The sequence below is a fragment of the Anser anser genome (genome assembly GCF_964211835.1).
Source record: "Anser anser genome assembly, chromosome: 18".
Taxonomy (NCBI): domain Eukaryota; kingdom Metazoa; phylum Chordata; class Aves; order Anseriformes; family Anatidae; genus Anser; species Anser anser.
In genome coordinates, this window is record NC_139739.1 from 5,687,956 (window position 1) to 5,712,245 (window position 24,290).

Consider the following 24,290-nt stretch of genomic DNA (forward strand, 5'->3'; position numbering starts at 1 on the left):
TTGTGTATTTTGCTTTGTTTCTGTCTTTCTGCTGAGATAACAACTTAAAGTGGGGACCAAATTTTATGTTTCTCTTCAGTCTGTAATAACTCTTCTTGAACATCCTTGAGAACCGTAAGAGAGACTTCTGAATTTTATATGCTATAGGGTAGTGTTAGCAAATTTTACAATAATGTAAATATTGGCTGAGTGCATCTTTATGGAAGGAATTGAAATTTTGCAAATTGTGTGTTTCTCTAAACAAGAAAGGAGAAAGAAAATTGAGCATGGGTAGTAAGTAGGTTAAAGATATTGAGAACAGAGCCACTGGAGAGGAGGAAGCACAAACAGCCTCAAGGGAGTTGTCATTATGTAAGTCCTAAAGCAAGAGATTCACAAACTCAGCTGTGTAATTCTTTTGCATTAATATCATCTGGTTCCCAGGAGCTTTGGTTTCCATCGTACTGCTCTGACCCACTACTCTCCTCACAGATCAGAAGTGACATTCAGAGATCTTCATTTCATGATTCCTCTGGTTATCGTGTAGAAGTGTAGCAATGTTTACAGTGGAATCTGATTATTTAGTTTTATGCACAGTATTTTGCACAATTACAATGGAAGAGTATGTTACATCTTTTGATATGCTGAAGTTTTTCCCACCCATGGTTTTGAAACAAATTACAAAGCAGTGAAGGTTTGAAAAATAATCAAATTTAGAACTTCAGCCATTACTGGTTTTGTTAATTAACTTATCTGGGGTAACAGGTTCTTCTGCATGTTGCTTTGAAATTTCCACCCTTAGAGCCCACAGAGTTTGGACTGTGAAGGGACGTATTATGCAGCTCTTTGATCAGTTTTGAAAATTAATCAGAGTCCTTGGTTTGCAGTGTATGATAAAGGGAAAATTTTAAAGGCACAAAAAAGTGTGTTCTTTATACCTTTTTTTTTAATATCCAAGTTTGGCTTCATATGAACTACTGATGATTAATGACCTCCAAACAAGGTATTTAAGAAACCAGTAGTACAGGAAACACCAATGAGATTTGGGGATTGCCATACTGAAAGAATAAAGTGGAGATCAGCCCAAGAATGACTGGATCTGGTCAAAGTGTTCATTTATTTCTGCCCATGATTATGAGAAGCCACCCTTTTCTGTAAATGCACTTATTGGGAAAATGATGAAATGGAACAACTGTGAATTTGTCTTCCGTTCCTCAGACTGCTTTCATCTGCAGGGTTTCAGGCATGATGCAAAGAACACCAAAGCAGAATCACAGCCAGAGTGAATACTCAGGAGACCATATACTCTCTGATAAAAAAGCATATTCAATTTATCTATAAATATTTTGTGTCTCCTAGAAAAGCAAAATTCCGAAAGCAGTATTTTAGAAGTTATTTTGAGAACTCCAGCTTTTGTTTCCATTGTACAGATCCCGCACCCTGATGTCAAACTAATGGTCTTATTAACTTGAAAATCATAGGGCTCAAAAGGGCTGGAAAGGTCACAATGACCTTTATGTGAAACTTGTTGAAATGTTTTGACATGGGTTTGTAGCTTTCATCTCTGCACTGCAACTCGTGCAGATTGAAGATCTCCATTGCTTGGTGTTGATGTGCCCAGATGCACTTTAACATGGGTCAGGAACACAGCTCAGGTTCTGTGATTTCCAGTCCCATGGCAAATCCTACAGGACCCAGTCCACACCCGTGGAAGGATTCCTATTCGCAGACTGAAGAGCATCAGAATTCTTTTCCCCCTCCATCACTCACAGTGTGAAGTTAAGTTTTAGATATCAACAGTGGCAGTGACAGGTTCGGGCTTTATGTATGCTTTTGTATTGGTTTGAAGTAATTATGAAGTAGAACCTGTTTCATTTTGACAAACCCTGTTAACATCCCTCTTCTCCAAGGAATCTCCATTTGACTGCATGTTCCCACCTTCTTGTGTTAATGATCACTGGTCAGCTGGGTATTTAAAGCATCAAAGAGCTGCTGTTTGAAGTGCAACCTTAAGCAAACTATCCATGTCTACAGCAGATCTCAGAATGCAGGAGACTGACGTTCTGGATCCTTGTTTGATGTGCTTAACACAACAGACCTATCTACAAGTTGGCATTTAAAAACGTCAACAAAAACAAACAACTTCGTTTCATTTACATAACAAAAAGTTCCTTGGACTTGCAAGGAGGCTGCTTTGAAATGCACCCTTGTTTCTGTCACTGATGGGAGAAGGATCTGTCTAGTCTGGAGCTCAACCTCTCGTCTCATACACACAGCAAATGGTAAAATTTCAATAAACAAAATCTATTCCTTCCACAATAAAAAATATTTAAACAACAACAACAACAGTAGGAACTGCAGGGGCACTATTATTATGTATTTTTTCTAAGTATTATTTTTAAAGGACTGATCCTATGCAAGCTTTGCAATCGATTCTAATACAGAATCAGATTGTAACTGATGTAGAAAGCTACAATTTGTAATAAGGTTCCAGTAATAACCTGAGTCACTACAATGAGTAATTCAAGACTTGTTTTTTCATGACATCTGTTCAAAAACATACAATATTCAAACAGTTGTAATTTGTGAGTAGTAAATGTATATGACAAACCATTCCTGTCTATCATCACAGTCTGACAATACATAAAACTCTCAGCATGACAATATTGAATAGGTTGATTTCAAATCAGGAAACCATATTTCAAGGCAGGTTTAATCTTCTGGATTTGTATTTTAAACATACAAGTAGTGCATCGAGAAACTATATGGTGAGATTTTTTCTTTTGCTTTTGTTTATGAAGAAGGCCTCCCTAAATTATCTCCTTTTAACTCTGGTCATTTGCAAAAGTAATTTCTGAAAACAACAAAACCAATCTGCAAAGCAAATTCCCAAGCTAACAAGAGCAGTTCACGTCAGGAAAGAGATGGTTGGTTTCTGTTTGTTTTCTGTGTTTCCCATGGGATGAGTGATACATGGTTAAATGTATTACTGGTATATCTCAGACCTTTGCTGAAAAATAAGTGGTAGCATAGTAAAAGTGACAGTAAATTAATCACTTAAAATACGTCATCACATTCCATAGTAGAGAATATAATGAGCTGGGCCCTTGAGTGGGGCCCAGAACCATGAAGCAGCAACTAAACTGAAAGCTCAGAATTTCATGAATTTGGGTCTTCTCTCTTAGATCCTTTTATGGCTTCAGTTACTGCAATATCTGATCACCTCAAACTATAACATAAGCTAATCTGAATATTAACACCAAAGCTGTATCATCCTATTAGAGATAGTGAACTGCAACTCAACAGAGTGCAGACAAGTTGTTCCCAGACAGCAAGGCACGAACATGTTCGAAGAGAGGCACAGCTGAATTGCTGCAGGCGCCGCGGAGCGGCTGACTCACAGAGGGATTGGGGGGGAAATTACCCCCAGTCAGCTGAGCTGGGAGCCACAGTTTTTAGATACAGCATCAACAACATCTCGCATCTGCATGAAGCTGTGGTTCCCACAGGTGCTGTGGAAGAGGTGCGCTGGGAACACAGCAGAGGCAGAGTGTCACTGTACTTCAGGACCAAGATAGAGCTGATGATATCTGGCCACTGTGATACCAGTTCCAGAAAATTCATGAAGCCACTAGACCTGTTGTCTCTCACGGGGGCAAGCTGTTATCTTGGTGGGGTCCCCATTTCCTCCTGGATTCCTGTGGGTAACAAGGAGCCAGCTTTTTTGTATAAGGGCAAGACTGATATCTTCTGTGCTGGCTTCTTCATCTTCTGAAATTCAGCAAGAAAAAAAACTTGCATTACCAGTCTTAAGATGCAGGAGTGAAGCTAAGGCAGAGCAAGAGGAAGGATATGGGTTTTGAAGGGGAAGTTGGAGTGATAGGAGTGGTGAAGACCTGCTGTGCAGAGCCTGTGCTCTGTCTAGCTCCTAAAAGTCAGATCACAAAAGTGACTTGAGGCAGCTGATCCCATAAGCACAGTGCATTATTCACCTAAAGAAAAGAATAAATTATAAGACAAGTTTACAAAGTGTATTCTAAGTCTTGTTCCCCACATAGAAATCTTTAAAACATGTTAAAAATGGTGTGACCTCAATCTATTTTATTGCAGTACCTGTAAAAATGCTGTAGGAAATTTGAGTGTGGGTTTGTTTGTTTTTGTTGTTGTTTCTTTGCTTGTTCTTTTAAGCTTTGTTCATGAACCTGGCACAATCTGGGCACTATGCTTGAGGAGAGCCTATGCCAATCAGAAACAGAACTGATGGAAAAGCATCTTTTCCTGTCAGTTACGAATTTTGTCAGTGAGGAAAAGGAAAAAATGAACTATTTTTCCTTTTAACAGCTCCACCTAGTAATTAGGCCACACACCCTAGGTGAACATATTATGGACAAGAAAAACTGGCCTTAGTGATCTTAATAACTGCAAAAACTGGTATGACTTTGGCTTCAGCAGATGAATAACATTCATGGACACAGGAAATACAGAACACCTATAGAAAGCTCAACTTACATTTGGGAGGAATGAATAGTAAAAGGCCCTTATCACTAGGGATTTACCTGTTATCGCTGTGGTTTGAATTGCGCAAGAGAAGGATGGGAATGATGGCCCTTTCCACCCATCAGTCTCCACCCATGGTAGCATGGTGCTAGTGGAATGTTAGGCATGGGAGATAATTAAAAGCGTCGTAATAACTGTACAGAATGTGTCACCCCTGCCTGCAGCTTCACCATCTTCTCAATTCACGCCCTACCTTTTTCTTTTTGCTCCACCCAAGCTTTGGTTTCCTTCACCCACTCATGACTTTTGTACTATCTTTCCATGCCAGCTGAAACAGCCTCCCACTTTATGTTGCCTTTCATCCAGAATTATAACCGGTCTGTTCATCATCACACTGCTGTATGCATAATGAACAAATTCATGAAGTTACCAAACACCGATTAAAGAAGTATCAGCCATAATCAATATCCTTATCTATTAACAACTGACCATAATGTATGTGCAGGTAGGATAGAACCTGGGCTCTGTGATACAAAATGAGCTGAGGTTTGTGCCGATCCCATTACAGAGGACAGGATAGGTGCGACTGGTTTATGACATGGGTATCTGCACCACGCTTAGAAGAACATGTGACTTGGAGCCACCGAAACTGATTCCTGTGGAATCAGCATTTGTTCAGTAACGTTCCACTCGTGTGCCTTTCCCTTTTCCTGTACATTGCACCTCACTAAAGAAATGAATGAATTAAAAGACAGGAGACTGCCACGGAAGATGCAAGGTTTGGATCCCTAGCTAAACTAGGAACTCACTGCCAAAGACTCCCTCTGGTGAGCTGCAGGCTTTAAGAGAGCAATTCCAGCCCTAGGTGGGCCATATCACTTAACAGAGGTGAGTGCATCTTTCTACTGGCTTTGAATCCCCAGTTTTTTAGATGAAAGGCGTTAGTTAGGTTGAGTGAATCAAGGCCAATCAGCTCTTGGCAAAGCTTTAATCAGTAAGGGACCAAACAGAATGATCACATATTTGCAGGTCGATTGGACAGATTCTGCTCTTTCAGATAGCAGAGCCATTTAGAAGTAATCCCATCAGCTTCATCAAGGTACGTGGAGGTATTCTATTATAGCTGAGAATGGCCTTTGGATGTACTCTCATCAACTATGTATGTGCCTTTTCTCTTAGATTCTTTTCCTAGTTAGATGCTGTTGAAAAGTGCGCACTGTTTTCCGTTGTGAAGCTTGGAAGCTAAGTAAGAGGTAAAATGAAATGAGCTCAGTAAATTAAGGAAGAGATCAGAGCTTAGGAGGGAATCTTGAGGTAGATACTTGGTATTTTAAGTCATGAGTATTTGTTTTACAGCTGTCCCTAATGAATTTGAAAAGCTGCTTGAAATCTACTTGGTCAAGTTTCTTTGTTTCATGTTTATTTTTTATGCACACCATGGTGTTTGGAATCTCACTACCTAACTGCAAGAGACAGAAAGGATGTTTTCCACTTTGATGTATAATTTGGCTACTTTTTTTCCTCAGGGGTAATCAAAACTCACTGAAAAAAACACATCATTTTTTATGTGTTATTATCACATCACATCAGTTATTATTACTTTTTAATCTGGGCTATGCTGACTATTTCAAAACAATGAGCTTTTTTGTTTGTTTGTTTGCTATTTTTTATTATATTTATTTTTTTGGCTTTACAAAGGAAATAGGAAATTCCCCTGCTATCCAAGCAGTGTCTCACCACATCTGACACTAGTTTGCCTAAAAGCTCTGGTCCTTTCTTTTCTGAAAATGGAATGGAATGGGAATAATGTCATCTTCAAGAACGTACAACATGAACTCTATGCCTGACTTTTTTCCTCCTCACTAGTTCTCGTCTCACAACTAAAGTGCATGAAAGTGGGATGTGAGTGGATTTGGCAAGCAGTATGAAACTCTGACAAATGCCTGGCTGATGCGTCTTGCTCACACACCCAGAGTTACTCCGATTGCTTGATTTGGGGTCTGGAAAGGAGTTTTTTCTCAGGTTTGACTGGCAGAGATAACTTTAGATCATTGTCTTCTGTAGTGTGCAACAGACTTGCTAGAGTCCTTGAGCAAAAATACGGCTTAGTAGAGGTATAAATCGGTGGTAACATACTTCATCTTTTCTGTTCTCTTTCCAAGAGTAATTATAAGTGTGTCCCTCGATCTTTTACTTCAGGTCTAAAATTCACTGTGTGATGATAGGAAGTGTCTGTGAGAGATAGGGAGGGAGTAGCAATTTTGTGGACCCTTCTTGGGGAGTGACTATTGCATGGTTGTCTCTGGTGGAGGGATTCTGGACTTGATTACTGAGGTGCTCTTTTCTTATAAGAAGTTCCTATGAGAAAGGAGAAAAAAAAATAAAAAGGAAACAAATACTGACATTTTTACCACTATGTAACTAGACAATTAATTTGTGTGTTTGGATTAAAGAGATTTTTTGTAGATAAAATCTGTTTCTTTTAAACTTAGATGACCTACAATTTAGCAGAGAGGTGGAAGGATTCTGGGTCTATACTAAGCTTTATCCTGCACTAGAAATCTTCAGAATGCCATTCTTTCTGATATTTGTAAACACAATAATATCTGTTGCAGCAGATGACTAGTTCCCAGGTGAGAATGACTGATTAACTCCATTGAACTGCCTACTCAGGTGTGACACAATAGAATCAACAGGTGACTCAGCCTACATAAGGATCCAGAAACCTCTAGGCTCTCTGTCCTTTGATTTAATTACTAGATCTCAGTGAAAGTACAGGGCACAATTACAAAGGCTGTCAGCACCACAAAAATGTAGCAGATTACCTAATTACATATGCAGGCAGGTAATTTAGTTGGTAATTGCCCCAATTACAAATTCAGATGCAAGCATTTGTAGATGCAAGTGGAATGTTATTTCTTTTCTTTGACAGTTTTGAACTGTGTACAGTCATACAGATAACCAAAGTGCTGTTGAAACCTTGACACATATTTTGTCTTTTGTGATATTTTTCAGCTTTTGCAATTTTATAGATCCTTTCCACATGAAATTATGTGCTGTAAAGGGCATTTTCTGGATCTCCAAGAATGAACATTGACCTCCTTCTAGAGAATATCACTTTTTTTTTTTTCCCCCTGCTTTCTGTAGGTCATAGACTTTTTTGGGGAGGAGGCTTTAATGCATTAACGAAGCAATGTCTTTTCTTTTCATCTTCCTTAATAATGAATAATAAAAATGCTCAGCATAGTCTATGTTCACTTTTTATTGGTTTTATCCACATTAAAAATTCATCTGCTGGTGATTTTTCAATGAATGTTATTCATTGTTGTCCACATAAATAATACTGGCTTTCAACCATAAAAAAAAAAAAAAAGAGGTAACCAAAACATATTTAACCAATGCAAAGCTTCATTGATTTTATAGGAGATTCCCTTATTTTCATCACCTGAACATTTCACTCCATAATGTTTAAATGAATTTTTCATGTGGTTTACTCTGAAAGTGGACAATTACAAATTGAATCGCACAGAATATTCTTTTTGTTTGTTTGGCTGGTTGTTGCTTTTTTTTGTTTTGTTTTCCTTTTTTCTATTTCATTGATTTCCACAGGAAATGCATTGATGGCACTAGTAAATAATGCTTTTTTAACTGGCAGTCCTCCACATTCAACTTGGACTTTTAAGAACTAAGCAGGATTCTCTCCATTTTGTGCATCATCATTGTAAATAAAGTCTCATATAGAAGATTATACTTTTAGTAATAGCCCTGTATTACATTGATCTCATCAACAGTTGAAAGGTTCTTTTGCAATTAATGATTTTGCACAGGCATAAACAATTGTCCTGTGACGGACAGAAAGATGATATTCTGACATCACTCAGGTGGGGTGGCCAAAACCAACCAAAACAACTAACTGATTTCATTTCCCATTTCCTCTTTTTTTTCTTTTTTTTTTTTAGTTTTTGTTTGTTCGCTTTTAATCTGTAGTGTTGATTTCACTTTGTCTCTTTTTTAAACCAGAATGTTACTTTTTAAAATTCTTTTTAGCTCTTTCAAAGGAGACTCCCCTCCTATCCAAATAAAAATCTCAACATTGCTTGCTGACAACAGTTTTCCAACAATCTAAATTTTATCATCAACACATTTCTGCAAAGATTATCTTCCTGATTTCTTGGCTGGGTCTTGTTGTGGCATTATCTGTTTGTGGCTTGCCTTTACAACATGCCCCTTCTCTACCACTTCAATTACTTTCAAGGCTCTTTGTGGATTTGGTTACCTAACATTTCACACACTAGCTAGGTGTCATTTCCACAATTACTCCTTTTGATGCCACCTTTATCAGTTAATTATTATTTTCTCTTCTAAGCCCTTTTTCTTTCTTTTTTTTTTTTTTTTTTGGATTGTCTCTCTGTATAGGTGGAGCACCTCTTAATCATCTCCTAAGTAATCTAAGTAATTGCATTGTAGCTGCTGTAATACCTTTTTAAAGGTCTACTCCCCTATGATGCCTATACAAAAACAATACTGGTTAAACATTTGCTGTAATGTGATTTCTTCTTGCTGTGCTGACCAATATCAATGGACAGATTCCACGTGCTTTTCCTGTCAATCATCTTCCACAAACTCTTTGGGGAAAGAATCACCAATTCTTCTTCATGTGTTGAGGCATTGCAGAGTGGATTCTGATCTGTCACCAAGGCTCCCTAGCATAACTGCAATGAAAATAGTATATTCTTAGAATGATTTAGGGTAATTATATGACAACTGACATTGTGTTTTGTAAGCTGGATAATCAAATCTGCTTCAGGATATCAGCTGATTGCCACTTTGGATAAGAAAGAATTATTGTATCACTTGTAAGCAGCCTTATGAAAACAGTCAGGTACATCCTTTCTTTTTTGCCTCCCTCTAAAGCATTTGTTGTGTTTCTGAGCCATAATCACACGTGATTACATTAAATGCTTTTTCTGAAGTGACAGTCTATAATAGCTCTTCCCTTTTTGTCCAGCCTAGCCCCCATTCATGTCTATGCGAGTTTTTAAGATACTTCAGAAGTCCCACACTTTGTCACCTGGCTTTAATCCTGTTCACCTACATGGTAACAACCCCTGAGACGTGATTCAAGTATAAACTACAAAAAAATGTAAAAATGCACACAGCTGCCTGAGTCTTAGGAGTTTGTTCCCTCATGATTATTATTACTGCTATTATTTATTTAGCATTCATTGACGCCAAAAGAACTTTTGATCATTTTTCTACTAGGGCGTGGAATCTGCCTCTTGTTAGCTAGTAGCAAGGCTAAACAGGTACTGAATTACTTTTGACTACATAGCTAAACTTCTTAACAGAAAAAAAAAATATTTGTCTATATCTGTAATAACATAGTCAGGTGCATCACAAGCTTATGGAGAGACTGTACAATGAAATCCTGCAGCTGCTTAATCAAATTTTGATGCCTTTTTTGTTTTTTAAGGTATAAACTTTTTGCAGAGCATGGTCAATACAGCCTCTTAAGATGGAAAGCTATGCATTCTGAATAAAAATCTTCATAGTCAAGGGAGAGCCAGTAATTTACTATGAGCATAAAACTATTCTAGAAAACAACAAATAGGAAGCATTTCCTGCCTTTGTGGAGCCACAGATGTGAGATGGAAGGGTCCGAGTTAAGCTCTATTCAAACAAGCTCTTTCTCAAGTGCTATAGATAGAAAATACCTCTTTTAAATGGATGGCTTAGTAAGAGAAGAGGAAAAATAGAGAAAAGAGCAGAAAAAAAATAAATACAAGGAATAGGAAAGAAAGGGGCATGAGAAGGATAGCAATAAACCAAAACCAGGACCTAATCTGATTACTTTTATGTTACTGCTCTGCATTTGTTATTCAGTATGAATTTGGTATAGCAAAAAGTGGTGTTCTTTATGAGGTTGTGGTTGCTGAGGTGAACTGCATCACACAACGTGTTTCTGAGGGTTTGTACACAGCGAGGTGTTAGAATGCTGCATGCTGCAATGCATGTGCCCCTTTGCTTAGGCCTTACTTTCCATGCAGGGGCCTTAGGGGCTCTCTGGCACAACTCCTGCACTTAAAATTGGGATGACAGTACTGGTCATCTTCACTGGGGAGAAGAAGGGACGTTCCTCACATTTATTAAAGGATGCGAGGATCCTATTACTATGGTAATACAGACCATATAAATACATAGAAGAGAGACAAAAACTGTTATATGTTAAGAAGTTGGCCATTCTAATTGTGTTAAGGAGTACACAAATCTGTAGTCTGAGTTCCAAATTAATTTTTAACCAGCTTTACTAAGGAAATAAAGCTTACATATTCACAGTATTTATCTGTTCCCCCCTTAGATTTCTGTTCATCTTATCAGCTAATTTCTACTTAGCTTAAAAGAAGTGTGGAGATCTGAAGAATTTAAATTCCCACACATTTCCTGAGTTCAGTAGTCAGAGAGCAGAAGGCAGGGAGCTCTCTGCTGTCGCAGCCTCAGTTTCAATGGCCTGGTCACTCCAAGGCACAGCTCCTGGCCAAGCAGCAGGTATGTGCCGGCTGGTTCACCAGTACAAAGGTAGATCTGTCCAAGTCACACTTTTTCCTACTTCTTGCTCATCTAGGAGAAAAAGGTTGCTGGGGAATAAGGGAGAAGGCTTTTATGGGGAATTATGAAGGCAATGAGAGAAAATAGGAATATTATGTTATGAGGAAGGCAATGCCTCAAATCCTGGCTTGGTAGTGAAAAGATCATTGGAGATATTGTAAGGGTATTTTTTACCTAAGTGGTATTGGCCATGGTGATGAAGGGAGGCAACAGGGAGACAGGTTTAGGTGAGGGAGTATTGGTACGTACCACAGAAATCTTTAGGAAACCAGGTTCCATTATTTCCATTGTTTACAGACTGAGTTGTTTCTCATTCTCTCAAGGCTCAGGATGTTTGACAGCCTGCAAAATCAGAGGTCATGAACGGCCATTTGTACCTTGTATGCACTTTCTTTGAAATATATTTTAGAACTATAGGCTATTTTAAACTGTTCCTGTCAGTTCCTGTGGTTCTTCATTGAAGAAAGATAAAGGCAATTTTTTTTCTCTTTTTTTTTTTTTTTTTTTTTTCTTTTTCTCTTTGTTCATTCTCAAAAAAAAAATAAAGGAAAAACACGAAACAGAAAACTGTGTTTGATTTTTTTTTGTTTTTGCCTTTTTTTTTTGTTCTGAGAACACTACTTTAATATTGGAAGAAAAAAAATATCAAGGATACCAAACAAAAAAAATCAAGGGACAGATGTTATAGATCTTTAGAGTAACTTGATAATTTTTCTGTACTTTTCAATGGCCAATGAATTCCAAGCTCCTATTAACTCTGAAGTCAGCATTGTTACCAAAGAGCAGCTGTTGCAATGTAAACACACCTGCTTCTGTGTTAGCCCAGCCATGATCTAAATTAGAGAATTAGAAGAAGTGAACCCGCAGAACTGGAGTCATAGTCATGTTTTATCCCATTCACCTAAGTTACACATGAACTTCAAAGTCTAATTAGAACAATTTAAATACTAACATGATTAAGCACAGCCGATTTCATTTCATTTTTTCCTTTGGTTAAACAGAGGATATTAATGCAAAGAAATTCTATTAATTCAACCTCTGATTTAAAATCAGAGAAATGTAGAAAATCCTAGAGTTAACATAATATATCCTATGACCTCTCAAGCTTTGCTTCACTGTTGGAGGAAAAAATATTGCTTTTGAGATAGCTCTTTTAATGCAATTCTGCTGGCGACAGGTCAGTGTAGGGCAGGCTAGTTCTAGCTGTTTACAGATAGAATATGTTTCTGTGTGTAGAAGTTCTATTACTGATCTCAGCTGTCTGCACTGAGGTAGAACAGTCTCAGTTCAGCTATACAGCTAGAGAGACAAGTGCAAGCAAGCAAACCACAACTCCAGTGGGAGAGCATTGAAAGCAAATGGATTTGAGCCCTACCTCCTCCTGCTGCCCAGGAAGAGAAGCTGCACATCTGGGTTGTGACTGAAAGGAGGGAGATTAAGTTTCTGTGAGTGTTAGGAGAGGAGGGGAGGCTGGAAACGGAGCCAGATGGCAAATGGCAGAGGCTCAAAATGGCTGTGTTCTTTAACAGGCTTCTGATCCTTATTGGCAAATATCACTTTAAGCTGTTTTGGTTAATCTCTTTCCTAAATCATTCTAATGACATTCCATACTGAGGTATGTGTGATATACTTGCCAAAACTTCCTTATTGCCCTACACACACATGCAGGGTGAAAGAATGAGCAAAGGACTGTTCTGAGAGCAGAGTTCAGTGAGTTTTCTGCTTGTAGCACTGTAAGGAACTTGGAAGGTAATTAATGACTTACCCACTCTGATATAGGAAGTGTGAGTCCCCCGGGGAGATTAATACTATTTTTTCTGATCATACTCCAAAATCAAAGTCTACAATAGGGACAGGACTATTCTCTCCTTTGAAAATATTCTGAAAGTACTGAGCGCCTGTCCAGTTCCCCTCATTTCAAATATGAATCAGATGCTTTTCAGATATATGAGCTCTAAGGATTAAATGTTCCTTTGTCCAAAACCATTTAGCATAGAGAGGTGATAGCAGTGGAGACATATTTCTCTTTCTAACCCTCCCTGCATCGCCTGTCAGCATTTTCGCACAGGTCGCCTGCAACATTCAACAGTTACAATGACAGGAATGATTAATATTTGGGCTTATTTATTCTTGTATTGTTTGTGCTTCGTAGAGGCTTACTGTGTCACAGACAGAGTAAGTGAAATCAGCCTGTATGGTATGATTAGCCTATACAATTAAAGCCACTCAAGAAGCTGAGATCATCCATTCTGACACAGCCACTCTGTCTCACACACACGCACTTACACAGAGAAAAGGATCTTTAGCTTACCAAGGAACAAAGCTTAGTATCACATCCAGAAGGCCCTATTCAAAATCCAAGAAGAGGATGCTATCTAAATTCCTAAGACTTACAAACTAGTTTGTTGGATGCTATGGATGCAAAAAGCCCTTTGATGACACAGTCACTCAATTGAGGGAAGGGAGCAGCAGCTCTTGAGTTGCTTGCAAGTTCATCAAACAAGGCTTTCTTTTTTTTTTTTTTTTTAGCCTTTGCATACTGATAGCCTGTGGTTGTATGTTCTGTTAGAACAGATTGAAGAAATTCTGATTCCTGCTTATTCTTGTCCCCTTTGTTCTTTTCTTCTGAATCAGTGCTTTATTTTGGTAGTGTCCCAATGAAGAACTGTGAGATTTTCTGGTGTAAAAGTAGTAACTGAGTAAGAAGGAGGAGAAGTAAGGTTCATTTTTGATTGGATTTGTTTTCAAAACTGATGTGAGGTCTGGTACAGGGCACAAACATCCAAACACTAAATCAGCAAAGCTGAACAGATGGTAGTCTCTGATGAACAAGTAGACATGAGCAGCTGTTGGAAGGGAAACCAGGAATATTTTTTGCTTGACTTGTGGCCAGTGGAATAGTAATACAGACTCCTAGCCTTATACTGCTGTTTTTGTGAATTGTCCCGGTCAGGCTAGAACTTCTTGGTAACAAATCTTAAGTTGTTTCAATTGGTCATTAACATTGTCCCCTTTTGCTACAGTGAGTAGCTGTGAACAATACTCCAATAATTCAGGAGCAAGAATCTGAAGGAAATAAAAAGGCTGAGGACAGGGGTTGTAGAAGAGCAAGTAAAGAAGTAGGTGACCTCTGAAAAAATAAAGGAGGAGGGTCATTATGGATCAGAAATGAAGTGAGTAAGTAGAATAGGTTTCATTCAAATTTTAGATACATTTACCTTCATCAATCTCAGGTATAGGCATACAGACACATTTCTCTCTCCTGCTACCATTCATATGAGAGCAGTACCTCTGAGTTCCCATTCTGGCTCAGGACATCTGTGTGCTAACATAGACCAAAAAGACTGTCCCTGTCCTAAATAACTTTTCGTGACTAATACAATATAATACTAGCACAGTTTTGCAACTACAAGAATCGGCAGTAAAAGGATGTTAAATCTAGGCCACCACGAAAGAATCTAGTGAAATAAGGGGAGGGATGAAAAAGGAAGGAAAGAAAGCAAAACAGTGAAGATCATCACTGGGAAAATGTCCCACTTGCGAGGATTTTTTTTCCATGTACTCCATTCAGAAAAAGCTGCAGGTGAAGATGAAAGGGAGATACTGTAAATCAGATTACAAAAAACGCCAATGTGACAATGTGAAGAAAACAACAACAACCAAGCCAAATGCTTTGTGAGACAATCAGTGTAGAAATACTGGGAGGCATCAACACTTTTGGACATAAGTGTTCATTTAAAGTAGGTATAATTAAAGGCAGAATTTGTCCTACCTGACAGATGGAATAAAGTGAGTATACCAAAATATGCTGGCCTACACACTGATGAAAGAACAATATAAAATTTGACATCAACAGTCCCTCATGTTTGAAAATCACTGAAAGTGTGATGACAAGAGTAAATATTATTAAGGAATGTCCAGAGAATTCGACTACAGTGTGTGACGTATCTCAATCTAAGCATGCTTTGAAACCAATTACAGATCTATTACTTTGACTTGAGCACAAAAAGGTCTCATGGAAAAGACCAAGCACAAATTTTAGAGCGACACAAAATTTTGCTTGCAGAAGTAGCTAGAGCAAAACATTGACTAATGTAATTTTTTGTAGGTTAGAATGTATTCAAAGGGATAGTATAACATACTGTGCTAATGCTATAAATTGTCTAAGGGATTAGAGGAAGAACCAGGAAAACACTGAAACGCTTGCTGCCAGATAACATGCGTGCCCAGGACCCTGTCCTTCATGAGCTGTCAGGGTAGTGCAAGGCAGGCCTCCATCTGGCGGATCACTGCTTGGCACACGCTCACTGACTGCAGGAGCAGTACCACTGCATGGGCTGACCCGGAGGTTTCCCTGTCACTGCTCTGATTTGCTTGATTCCCACACTGCACAAGAGGCTATCATCTGGATCAGTCATTGCATAGACTGTAAAATAAAAATCCTTGTTATTTTCCTAGCTCAGATGCAGCTTCTGCCTCCTGGGAAAGCTCAGTGCAGCTTAATTAAGTGAGTGGGGTGGTATCAGTAAGGAACTGAACTTCTGATAACTTAGTTGAAGCAGAATGCTTATACCCGCTAGATTTTACCAGTACATCAGTAAGAACTGCAGTTTCCAGGTGACCTAAAGAAGAGATTGTTGGTCCAAGAGCATATCTTTTTATTTTGATCCATCTGTGCCTAATACTCTAATACAAGATAGTACCTCTGCCCACAAACCATGTCTCTCCAAACACTGTGAGGACACTGCAGAGCTCTATTGCAATCAAGTGAAAGCAGATGCTGGTGTAAGTTATTAACTGTCACTTTCAATTCAACCTGACAAGAATGAGTTAATGGAGGAGCTCCATTACAATGGTCGACAGGAAAATAAAAGCCACACCAAATCTGTTTTTCTTGTCTCCCTTGTTTTCAAAGACAGTGCTACTGGCATAACACAGAATGCCTGTTCATTCATTTGCTGATAATGCTTCTCCCTTTGGGGGTGAGACACAGCTACTTCATGGATATAGAGTAACTTATTCAACCACAAAGAGAAACCTCTTCCTTCCTTTAAACTGTTCTCAGACTACCAAAGCAGCTACTGATGCTGACCTACATATTGCTGGCTACTTTTCTCACTAACAGCAAATGAAAAATGTAGATAACAATCTTTTTTTTTTTTCTTTTTTTTTCCCCCTAAGTGCCTAAGATCTTATTACTTTCATTCTTGTTTCTGTTATATTTGCCAGCTAAAACTACAGGATGTGTTTTACTGAGTGAGTCTCTACACCAGAGAATTCTAGAAAATGCTTGACCTGCGGTATGATCTCTGTATTTATAGTCATAAATACAAATTAGCAGGTTTAAAAAGACAGACAGGGCAAAGGATGAAACTGTTCTTCAGTTTCACCAGTGGAAATACAGAATCCTTGCATTCAGATCAAGTTGTTCACTATGGAATAGAATAACAGAGAGGTTTTTGTCTATTAGTTATGTCAGGCTGGAATCAGACGTGTTTGATGTCACTTTGCCATGCTTCTTTTTAACCACATGAGCTCATGTCAGCTGATGTACACCACTCCTCTCTGAAAGCCCTCCAAAGTTCAGTCACAGACTGTAATGTAAAGTATTTGAGGAGTAGATGTGTATTAGAGCATTGTCCTGCAAAAATGCCCAAGAATATCACATATTAAAGGTTTGATCAAATACAACATGTTTCCTCACCTTCATGCTTTGTTCTGTATGTTGTAAGAATAGTTGCCAGCATCAAATCTTCCTCCATTGCTACAATGTTGGAGCACCGTGACACCAGCTTTTCGGTCTGATAACTAACAGAACAAGAAAAATCCTCAGATCACCATTTTCTTCAACTTTTTTCTTCATACTGCCCTGTAGTTTTAGCTGACATCCGTAAAGATAATGCATTTACCTCTTTAAGCCTTTCAGTTAATCTTTATGAAGAAGTTCCACCTAATGCACAACATCTGCTGAGCCATTAAGTCAGCATCAAGCATAGTGTTACAAGTACCACCTACACCAGTTGCTGCAGGTGGCTCTTAAATTTCAAAGACTGTGTGACAGGACTTCTTAACAACTGCCCTTAACAGTTTCCAGTTAAAACTCATTTTCATCTTGCAGTTTGTTCTGAGGCTCAGCCCACTGGAGGTTTCTTACTGGGGCAATGTGCATTCAAAAGCCTGAAAATGCGTGAATTCATTTAAAAGTAACAACGCTCCTCATCCCCTTCAGAAGTAAGTACATATAGATTCAAAGCTATGTGCTTTTTAAACTCTCTTTAGTCCTGTTTTTCCTTCCAAACTGCCCTTGATTTTGGCTCTTTGTTGCTGATTCCTCCCCTATCCCTTTAGTACTGTCCCTGATTTATATGTCAGTGCTGAGTGCATCTGATCAAAACATGGCAAAGTTGCTGGTTCAGCACTCGCAGCAGGGGATGGGAGAAATGGGCTATGTCTAATCCTACTTTGTAACCGCTGTCACAATGCTGTGACGCTGCCAGTTGGCAAGTAGGAGCAACAGCAGAATTTGGAGGAGATAATGACAGGTGCTCATAGCACATCTAGGACAGCACGTGTTGGCAAACAAGTTTTTTTAACTAGCCTGCTTAGACCTTAAAATAAAAAACACATTGGTTTCAAACAACAACCTGCCACTAAAAAGTGTGCAAGATACTGCATATGGCAGGAAAACTGAGCTGGCTCCAGAGCAATGTCTGGGCATGTGATTGTACTAAATTATATCTATATTCAGCTCTTCTTAGAATGAAGTAGCTCTAAGAAGCTCAACTAGGTAGGGTGAATTTTTTTTTTTTAACTTCAGCCTAAGAAAATTTTGTGGGAGGAGTCACTTTGGAAAGGTGGGAAAGCCTTTACCCTCAGGTTGCCTCAGTAAGAAGCTCCCGCTGTGATACTTGAAAGCCCAATAGACATGTCTGAATTTATAATACACTCTTGAAGTATTCATTCATAATCCTGTAGGGATTTTCAAAGCCACAAAGAGGATGTATTTCTTTTAACTGGCTACAGGGAAAATATTAGTTCCTGCTGTAATAAACAAACAGTCTATTTTGGTGCAAGAGGAAAAATTTGAAGAGTCAGGGCGAGTAAAGGGGAACCTTTCTGACACTCTTGGAAGTTTCTGTTTTTCTAAAATATGTGATACCCCATGAACTGTTTCTATTTTCTCCCTGTTCTGTACTCCTTGAAACTTCCCTGTTACAACCTGGTTCTCCCCCACTGTAAATCAAGTTCACTGCATTCACACCAGGTAAAATTTTTAGCCCGATTGCTGTACAATCAAAAGAAAAGAAATGCTAAAGTATATATAAAAAAAAAAATGAAATGTGGGTGTTGGAGGGGAGCTATTTTTCCCTTTGCTTCTTTTCCCCCTCTATCTCTAGGTACATCATAAGAGAGCATGAGTGGTATTGCACCTCTTCTTCATGCAGCCACTTCTGTCTGTATGGGCTTGTGCAGGCAAAGTAATTATGGTCAGCAAACACAGTCCTCAAAGAACATGGGCAAAAATGGTGATGAGGAGTAGAGGCTGGGAGCGATAGATTCCTTGTACAATGGGATTCTGTTGCCATAAGATTATGTTGCTGAAAGAAAAAACAGCCATTTCTAATCGCTCTGTCAATTCCTAGCCCGTGTCAGCAAAGTTCTCCTGCAGACTTTTACCTTTTATGCAGCATGCTGAGACAAGCCCTAATATACATCACGGATGGTGGAATTTAAGTAGTATACATCCTTTGTGCTTAACACGCACATGAAATGAATTTCATAAATGGAGCACAGTTCTTTGCCAGAAGATGAGGTGGCTGCAAACCGTCTGTGCAGCAATTGCTGAAATAATCTTTACCTTTCTGATTGATGGCCCCACACTTTCAATAACCTTTCAGAAGAGAGATGTGACAAAAGCCCACACCTTTACCAACAACTCATATCACCGTTCTGACAGAAGGGGCCTGTCCCTTTCATATTTATTTATATTTCTCAGTGAATAATGTGATGAGCTTTTAGAAATAGAGAAGGAGACACATTTAAATTCATCTGAATACTTCTTGTATTTATCTATTATAGATCATTGCATATGCTTCTTAATCTATACTTTGGATAAGGCATGACAGCTACTTAAGCTTAGCCAGCCCTAGCAACCCTGGGTAGGAAATGAGAATGAACAGTAGCTGTAAAGCTGCAAGGAAGCTTTAAGCAGGTGCAGTGTAACTTCATCCATTTTGATGAAGAGAGTCAGAAAAGATTCACCCAGATGAGAGTGCATAGCACCTCTGTTCCTACTCAAAGTGCCCACGTGTCCTCTGATGACTGTATTGAGATCAGGACCAAGCTGAACTTGTTATGTCACCACATTTCCTGTAGCACAACTTGTTTTTGCTAGAAGTCTGTTAATCCAGTATGGAGTCAATCCAGATTTGTTCAGTTTGTGAAATCAGAGCCTGAGGTGGAATAGATGCGGATCATTCTATTTGCCCACATCAGAGATCCTGCACAAGATACCTATCTAAGGGAAGATACTGGAGAGAGAATTAACCTACTTGAATAACTAGTGGTTTTAACTGCTCTGAATTACAAAAGGTTTCCCTGAAGAAGGGAACTCAGGTTTCCCTGGATGACCAATTATACATCAGTACAGGGACAACATTCCCATTGTTGTGTTGTAATTTTACATTCAGTCAGGCTTAATGAATTAACATGCACTGCAGCCTGGTGCGAGGGTTTACAAACAAATATATTGTAGTCACTAAAATAAATGTGACACTATAAAAGCTTGGGGTGTCAGAAGGGAAATCGGTGGACTAAGCTGAGCACTAAGGCTCCTTATCAACAGAGGACAAGGTTTGTTAAATTGACAGTAAATAAAAAAGCATCCAGAAACCAGGTAAGCAGCTGAACTGCAGACTGCAATGTAAGCACTTCAAATTCACCAAGGCAAATTCACTTTGCCATCTGAACCTCCCATCGCCCAATCTTCTCTTACCTTATTTAGAAGCTGAGTAACAGCAGGGTCTTATCTTGGGAAGTCACTCTCGGCTCAGCTGGAGAACAGTGTACTGGAAGCAGCATTTTCCTCTATAAACACATTAATTGGAGTCCATTTTCCTCCCTCAACATGTGCATAACTCACAGCACTAATGGGAGTTATGCAGGCATATCAGTTTGCTCAAACCATCTTTTCTCTGGGTCACTGCAAGCTCAGCTGTCTTTCATTATGTACACATTCATCAACTCTAAACAAGATTCATTTATATTTTTCCTTGAAAATAATTTTGTTACTCTCCCTATAGTAAGTAATACAGGGATTGAGATGAAGCCTGGTTTGTCAGGCCCAGAGTCTAAACTTCATTGCTAGTTGTTAAAAAAGCAAGAATAAGGCATTTGGCTCTTGAGTGATATCTGTGTTTGCAGGACTGAATTTATGAATTAGAATGGAGAGTAAAGAAATTAAGATTTGGGTTAAAAGATAGTAGAGGTTAGAACTGTACTAATGTACAATAAAGTAATGCACTTCTCCTGCATTTTGAATTTTATAGTACCTTTGGACCACCGGCAGGTTGAAAGGGTCTGTGAAAAAGATACAGGAATCTACAGCAAAATATACTGGTGTTTATTCTGCTGCAAACTTTGTTTCTCAGCCCTTCCATTTGAAAGGGGAGTTGATCTCTATGCAGAGTCCAAATCAAGCCTGCATAGGCCTACCTAAATGTATTTTAGAAAATACATAGAGATTTTACAGTTGTGAATTTTGCTCTGAGAAGAGAACTTGAGTCATTTTTTTATTCTTCCTAAACCAGTTTCTTTCCTGAAATCCCAGACAGTTTAATTGTTCTTTAGCTGCCTAGATTCAAAAAGGTAACCATAAATTACCCTTGTTTGTGAGCAACATCCATTTTTATGCATACTTCATATAATAATTTTCTATCTTAGTGAACTTAAGTTCACATTCAAAGGCTTTAATATGAATTTTCCTATTAAATCTTTTGTAGGAAGTCTTTACATTTTTTTTTCCTCTTTACTTTAAACTCCTCTGGATTAAAATAATTACTTTAGTTTAATGTGTGATCAGAGACTCACCTGACCTGTCTCTGCAAGAGATTTGACAACGCCCAGGTCAGTATTTTCCTAGTAAGAAAGCTCTTTGTACAGCTCACCCTGGGAAGCTGCTGAAAAGCCCATGCTTCAGCTAATAACCAGATTAGTTTTCCCATTTGTCAATTACAACTTCTTTGGTGCTTGAATGGTGGAGGAAATTACTGCAAGCAGAAAATGAGCAAAGCAGAAAGGAGGGACACTTCAAAAGACAAAGATTTTGTCTGCCACAATTATTTTGCAGCTGCCATTAGTTGATCAGACCTCATTGATAACATGGGGGAATATTATCTGGGGATGTTAAAGCCAAATTACAAAGTTAAGTGAAAACAAACTAGAATCCAGACTTCCATGTGAAAGAAAAAATTGTCTTTAGATATATACATGTAGCAGTCACAGATGCAGATAAAAGCTGCAGATACGCCTCTGGGAATGTAACTTAGCCTATGGATTCAAAGCCTTGCATCATAGGCAGAGTTGGTATTGCAACCTATTACTAAAGGTGGCCAACATTAGCCACAATACGATCCTACGCTAAGAGATCTGATAAGGTTTACTTTGAAACACTGGAGACTTTGTACTTTGGAGTGAGGACTTGAAATTAGGCAGGAAGATGTTCTTTGCCTTGTACACGGTCTTTTTGCTTTCCCTTTGAAAACTCACATTAAGCTATCCAAGATAAAAGCACTGGAGATATTGCAGTTCACACATATGTAGTAGAAACTTGTTAGAGTTTATCATCCAAAGCCTCTAAAGATGTGTCAGCTCTATGAATAACTGAATCTCTCACTGAGCCTGGATTTGATTGAACTGTCCTTTCACCTGCTCCATCCCAGAGACTGACTGGACAAAGAGGATACTGAAAGCTACAGGAGGAAATAGGTAAGGGAGTGTCAGGAGAAGACAGAATTGTCTAGATGGGGGAGAGATGTGAAGACCCTGGGGAATTTTAATTGTATAAAGATCTCAATGAGACTGGAATTATCAGAGCAAGGAGCCTGGCACTTGGAGTCAGTGGGACAGGGGTGAAGAAGAGCTCATGAAGAATTTAAAATGTGTTTTATCAAAAGTCTGCAGAAAGATGGAAGATGTATTACTATACTATATGGTAAAAATAATTCAACCTATGGACTGAATGACAAAGATAGTATAAAACAATGAGATATGCAAGAAAAAATAGAACTCATATGATAATGACTGCTATTAACGATGCAGTGAAGGCTCTATAAAAGCCCCTTATCATTCAGTATTGGTGCTGCTACTTCCCTGTGTGATCCTGTTGTGATACAAGAGAACGCACCTGCAGACACACCCTAATGTGTAGTGATGGAGGCTGCATTGCTGGTTCCTGTTGGACTGCTTTTACGTCTTCCATGTACTATTGCTCAAGGCTGGGATAGCCGTTGCTGTAACAATGGTCCACAACACTGTGTCATCGTTTCAGAGAGACGGCATAACTGGATCAAAATGTGCTGATAACGGGACTTCATTAGTAGTTGAGAAACCATGGAAATTAAGGGCTTAGACTTGGCAAGTCCTTTAAGGTTTCCTGATTCATTCTTCAGCCAGAGATACTCCTTGTAGTTCACCCATCTTCAGGAAATCCTGTAATACCTTCTTTATTGACTGAGTTTCTTCATGCCTTCAGCAGCATGATGCTCACAAAAAAAAATCTCCTTGTCCTCTCCCAACCCCAAAATCTTTAAAAATGTGAAAGTAGAACTCTGTCACAGGAAAGTGAGAAATTTATTAGGATTGTCATTGTAAACTTGAGAGCCGTGGCCTAAGGGTGATGACTACAAATAGTGTCACAGATTTATAAGCACACTCTTACATCCATCCTCATGAGAGAAAAGGCTAAGTCATCATAGTGAAACAAAAGATTTAGAGCCAGAACATTAGGGGCAATCTAGTCAACAGCTGAAACAGACATTATATGGGTAAAAGAGAGCACTAACCTTAAAAAAGACCTTTATTTTTTTTTTCCTGCTTGAGAGAGAGGGATCTGCCTACTTCTGTTCTTTCCTTCTGTTTATTTTATGTTATCAGCTCTTATTACTTTATATCATCTTTTCTAAAATCTTTGAAAAAACAACCAACACATCCCAACTACATACCTTCTGAAAGAGCTTTGCTTCAAGATTATGAGATACCTTCTTACGCTCCTCTCAAGATCAGCTTGTAACGTATGCAAGCCCAGGTTTGCCAATACAACCGCATGAGTCAGAATGGCAGTGTTCCAACACAAGGGAGAACACCTCAAGTGATAAAACCAATGCAAGGGTAAATGTCACTTTGTGCGCAGATGGGTTTATATTCCTTGTAGTAGCAGGGCATGAATCCAGGGTGACTGCGGAGGGCCAGACGGTACTGAATCTGACCGCGATTTAAATAAGACTCCTGAACCATGGCTGTCTCTTTGCTATTTATTTATACAGAGGTAAATTTCAGCTTACAAGGCATAACATGGAAATTACACTTGGGCTAACTGTTCCTGTCCTTTTCTGATTTCCAGGTGTTCACTGTCAGATTAATGTTAGAGGTAGGTTGCAGGTTAGGTCTTGTATGTATGTGATTTTGTACCACGGTATGTTAGTTCAAAACTACAGTGAAGCAGTTTTACAGATTAAGGTATCAGTATCACATCTATGACTCCTGTAAGTTTAGCGATAAATGTAAGGCACTTTTTTACTGAGAAAACTGTGCTATGCTAAGAAGGCTGACACACCAGTACACCAAAAATCTCTAAACCCATACATAAAATAACCCCACAGTAGCTCTAAAACAGTATTGACAGTAGGGTTTACATTTACCCATGCAGAAAAAGGCGTTCCACAAAATGTTAACATTTCATTTGATAAAAGAACAAGAGCATAAGTGCTCACTGGTTCTGAGTTTTGGCTTTTTCTATCCTTTCTGTCTTGCCTCTAACGAACATTTAATTGGTTAAAGCTATGTTTATCCCTACAGTGAGCTGGCAAGCTCAGAAAACTGTCTAGATTCTTAGATATAAATAGGCACGGTTCCAGAGAGTTTAAGGGAGAAATGCTGATTTACCCCAGCTGAAGAAAGCTTGGCCTGTTACATTTCATGTTTTTATTTAT

At 38.7% G+C, this 24,290-nt stretch overlaps 1 long non-coding RNA gene across 3 annotated transcripts; it reads right to left on the minus strand.

The window, feature by feature from the left end:
- Positions 1–8,002: 8,002 nt before the first annotated feature.
- Positions 8,003–16,977, minus strand: LOC310883416. Of its 3 annotated transcripts, none has more exons than XR_014573516.1 (3): positions 16,787–16,977; positions 11,332–11,424; positions 8,003–9,188 (listed from the first exon to the last, which is right to left on the minus strand). It is a non-coding gene; the product is annotated as an uncharacterized lncRNA (long non-coding RNA). The 3 variants fall into 3 exon arrangements; XR_014573517.1 differs by lacking the exon at positions 8,003–9,188 and adding an exon at positions 10,764–11,094; XR_014573518.1 differs by lacking the exon at positions 8,003–9,188 and adding an exon at positions 10,764–11,111.
- Positions 16,978–24,290: the final 7,313 nt, after the last annotated feature.